This window comes from Brassica oleracea, chromosome C3, assembly GCF_000695525.1.
Source record: "Brassica oleracea var. oleracea cultivar TO1000 chromosome C3, BOL, whole genome shotgun sequence".
In the NCBI taxonomy this organism is placed as follows: Eukaryota; Viridiplantae; Streptophyta; class Magnoliopsida; order Brassicales; family Brassicaceae; genus Brassica; species Brassica oleracea.
Genome location: NC_027750.1, coordinates 57,910,893 through 57,915,722, shown reverse-complemented (window position 1 = coordinate 57,915,722; position 4,830 = coordinate 57,910,893). Strand labels below are relative to the sequence as shown.

Sequence of the window (4,830 nt, the reverse complement as noted above, 5' to 3'; positions counted from 1 at the left end):
GAAGAACTCTCAAAGAGATTTAGAGAACTTTGAGTAGAACACTCTTTCTTTAAGAAAACTTTCTTATACTTTACTTGTTCAACTTCTTGTGTTATGTTACAAATGAGAGAGGAGGGAGCTATTTATAGGCTCCAAAAGTACAAAATATCTTACAAACTTTATCTTAATCTCTAGAACTCTCTACCATAATATCTAGATTTTTTCTACTAATACTTATCCAAAAGAGGTCTCTAGAACACTTGAGGAGGTGATGATCTTTTATGATTTTTCTAGAGAGATTCTAGAACCTTATAACTTAACTTTGGGTTTAACCAAATAAGATTACTGGAACCCATAATTAAGGATAGCCCAAAATCAAGTTTAACTTCAATAGGTCAAGTGTACCGAGTTTGTTGGAATGACTGGTACATGTGAAGTGGTTTACTTCTCATACTCATACCACCCAGTAAATCGGTACCACGTTCTCTTCTACAATATAGAGAGGAAGACTTTTACTAGAGTCAATATTGTAAAGAGGTTAAGTGTCGTGGTAGATACACATTCCTCGACTATTTGGAGAATATGGAGTTTATGTAAGTGTATTCAAGGCTTTCATATATTGTTACTTTTTGTCTTCATTTTTTCGATTGCGACTGAACTAGCCTTTCTGTTTGTTGATAGACGGCGACCCATCCCTCATAAAGATTTGAAAAAGCTCGGCACTCAACTTCCCTCGGTGGAAACGGATGACAGGTTTTACATTAGGTTTTTGAACTTCTGAGTGAATAACCTAACTATTTGGCTGTTATCACTTATAAGTTGCTGTCATTACGTTTCTACATCATACGTTTATTTTTATGAAAATTGCAAATGTGTGGTCCATATATATCTCAATACATGGCATGTATCATTAGTTGTTATGCCTTGAAGATTTTAAAAATATTTTACTAAGAAATTGAGTTTCACTACTAGAATGAGCAGGTTGTGTTTTACAAAAGGTCTAATCAGGACAGGATAAGCTCCATGGCAAAAAAATAAAAAATAAAACATGGAGTGGCCTGTGTTAGAAGTTTATATCCCACCCAAGTTGTGAAAGCAGTCCAACCAGAGTTTATCACTGACCTCACATCGCAGAAATATATGATATCTGCCTTCAATAAAACCTTTGCAGAGGCAGTATGCATGCTTTTTTTTTTTGGATTTTAAGGCAGTGGTACTAAACTAGACGAATCACTTTTATTGAATCAAGAAGTAGAACCAGACAATGAGGAGTAATAGAACTGATCTCATACAACTCGGCTGAAGTGAATCCATAATCTTGGTTTTACTTTTAGTAATCTATCTACCTTTTATATCTATAAAAAAATGTTTTCTTCTCTCCCATAATGTCACGTCATCAAATGGAGAGAGAAAAACCTGACACCTGTCCGTTTTAGTCATACGGTGCGTTCCATTTACCGGACAGAGTTCTTAAACTTAAAACATTGGGCTTAACTAAACATTGGGCTTCATATAGATCGAGAGTTTTCCTCTATATCACTCAGTGACTTGAAGAAACTTTTCACCGTTAAAGAAACAATCAACTTACCGGCCACGATAACTGGAGACGTTACGGGAGAGACTCAATCGAAGGGTCATCTTTAACGATGTCAGGATTTGTCATTGAATGCGTCTCCATTACTTCTTTTCGGTGAATCTTAGACTATAAAAGGGTATATCCTATCCTTTTCGAATTCATCGGTTAAATCATTTCAGTCATAGCTGACCAAAAAAATCATCTCAGTCATTAGTTTTCAAAAAATTCCTGCAAAAAATGGCGAACTTTGATGTTCTACTCGCCGATTGTACAAGCTATACAAACTTGAGTGATTTTTTTTCTGTTTCTAACTTTAAAAGCATATACAAACTTTTAGGACTGAGTTCGGATACGAGTCGACCGATTGGCTCGATAGATGAAGCTTCACAGTCTGGATCGTAGAACGCTGCTACGAAGAAACGTTCCTGGCTGAAGCTTGTGGAAGACATCTAAATCCGTATACGTACTTCGTTTGAGGTAATCTGTGGACCTGTAACCAATCCTCCATCTCCCTGGCTACAAAGGTTTATGGGGATTTTGGAGAATTGAGTTCATAAGTCTGTGATTACATTCATGCGATCTTCTTGAAGGTAGTACGTTCTCTGTCTCTGTTAGTAATATATACTATCTCCAACGACTATTTTACTTTGGTCCATTGTTGTAGACAGATTGAGGTGACAAACGCGGCCATAGCATCGTTGGAAAAAAAATGCGGGAGGGAAGATAGCCACATTGCAGCTGGTGCACATGGAGTGTAATTACCTTATTGTTTACTACTTCAAGACCCGGAACTTCTATGTAATTTAATTTTTGTGAGATGATCTTACCCGGGAAGACATCATGCCGTATTTATTTTACTACGACAACACAGTTTGTTCTGATGACTCTCTTTGTCTGCGCTTTTGACCATAATTACCTTATATGCATAACGATATGTTTTAGTTATGTAGAGATCTTTAGTCTTTTCGTGTTACCAGATTCTTTTTATAGTTGCCAAGCACCTCTTCCTTTTTGTTCGAACTAAAATTGACTGGAAAGGTAATCTACTCAGTCTCTAATGGATGACATTTATAAATATCAAAACATTTCAATATAAAGAGGACATAAACAACTCGAATGGCTTTGTTACAAACAGTTGAGGTCACATATTAAAAGTTAAATTAGAACTTTAAAATAAAGCAAAAAAATTATATTTTATGAATTTTTTAATATTTAATTAAGTATATGATTTATAAAATAAATAGTCTTTTTTTGAATTATGCAGAGGTATCCTGGCCCCACAGAAGTGATCCAGACTAGTCATGTGTTGCCACGTGTCGGTCATCTGTCTCTGGCGATGCCGAAATGTTAATTCCCCAATGGTCGGAATTCGAACCCAGGTGGCGGTACTCACAGCTGTAAGCCCTTTACCACTAGAGCTAGAAGCTCCGGTTAAATAAATAGTCAAATTGGTCGTATATACTAAACGCAGCGCTTCATATATATACTATCATCAAATCTAACACACATTATATATCAATAATTTAATTAAATAGAAAAAAAATTAACAACTATGGCTCCGAATGGTAACTGCGGGTTGAGCGGTGCGGGACAAGCGGTTTAAGTGCGGTGCGGTTCTAAAAGTTATAAAAATGTATAGATATAAGATATATATATATAGATTTTTGTTACTGTTAACTGCGGTACGGGGCGGGAAGCTGGTTACCATTCGAAGCCTATATAGTATCTTAAAGTTAATTTTTTGGACAACATATACAACTATTGTAAACAAAGCAAAATATATCTCATCACATATAATTCCTCTTCACCTAAAATATTTAAAAAATAAAAATCATTATCATATTCATTTTTTGCATCACAAGTAAAATATATCCCACCCATATAAATCATAAAAAGAAAAATAATTTAAATCACAAGTAAAATATATCCCCGTATCTAGTATCTGAGGTTTAACTCTGCTGAGGTTTTGAGAAAGATTAAATCCCCCCACCCCTTTAAGATCGTTGCAAATAAAAGTCACCGAGTATGTTTTGGGCCCTAAGAGCATGAGCTGAACCCCCCCCCCCCCCCACAATCTTTTTTTAACATTTTTTTTGGGTCTATAAATAGTTATGAACCTGTATTTGTTTTTTTATGCATTGGTGAACCTGAATAAGGAGTTCATAACAATAAAATAATAATATTTTTTTAAAAAAAATATTCATATTATTCAGAAAATAAGAATAAAATATTAAAATATTATTAAATTTTTGAAAACTATTTATTCAATACATTAAAAGAGTTGATTACATAAATTGAGAAATAGAAAAACAAACAAAGTTTATTCATCTTCATCACCAAACTTTTGCCAAATATTTTCCATTAAATCACCTTTTAAACGAACACGCTTCTCTTGATCTCGAACTTCTCTGCGCATGCCTAACATATCACCGGCATGAATACTTTCACTGGTTGTCACCTTTGAACTTCTGCTTGACTCTCCTGATTCGAACTCAGAAGTATTTATTTGAGCGTATCCGTGTCGTTCGTTCTCTACAATCATATTGTGCAATATGACACAAGTTCTCATTATCTTTCCTATCTTTTCCGTAGAGCTGGGTTTTTAACAATTGCAAACCTCGACTGTAATACTCCAAAAGCTCGTTCGACATCTTTTCTGGCGGATTCTTGCTTTTCTGCAAATTTCTCGGCTTTAGGACCTTGAGGAAGTGGGATGGATTGGATAAATGTTGACAAGTTTGGATAAATTTCGTCTGTAAGATAGTAGGCCATACGATAAGTGTGGTTGTTGACCTTGAACTTAACTTTAGGTGCTCGACCATGTAAGATGTCATCAAAAATAGGTGACCGATCAAGAACATTGATTTCGTTGAGTGTACCTGGTAAGCCGAAAAATGTGTGCCATATCCAAAGATCTTGTGATGCCACGGCTTCTAAGACAATTGTCGGCTTTCCTGAACCCCGTGTGAACTGACCTTTCCAAGCCGTTGGGCAGTTTTTCCACTCCCAATGCATACAGTCGATGCTGCCTATCATCCCTGGAAACCCGCGTACCTCTCCAACATCGAGTAATCGTTGAAGATCTTCTGGTGTAGGGCTGCGTAGATACTCATCTCCAAACAATTGGATTATCGCATCAGTGAAATTTTCCAAACATAAACGTGATGTACTATCACCAAGTCGGAGATATTCGTCATATGTATCTCCTGACTGACCATATGCGAGCATACGTATCGCTGCCGTACACTTTTGAAGTGGAGATAGCCCGTTCCTTC

General features: G+C 36.0%; 1 long non-coding RNA gene across 1 annotated transcript; it reads left to right on the top strand.

The window, feature by feature from the left end:
* The first annotated feature begins 2,096 nt into the window (after positions 1–2,096).
* Positions 2,097–2,257, top strand: LOC106333879. The gene is made up of 2 exons (XR_001268486.1): positions 2,097–2,145; positions 2,220–2,257. It is a non-coding gene; the product is annotated as an uncharacterized LOC106333879 (long non-coding RNA).
* Positions 2,258–4,830: the final 2,573 nt, after the last annotated feature.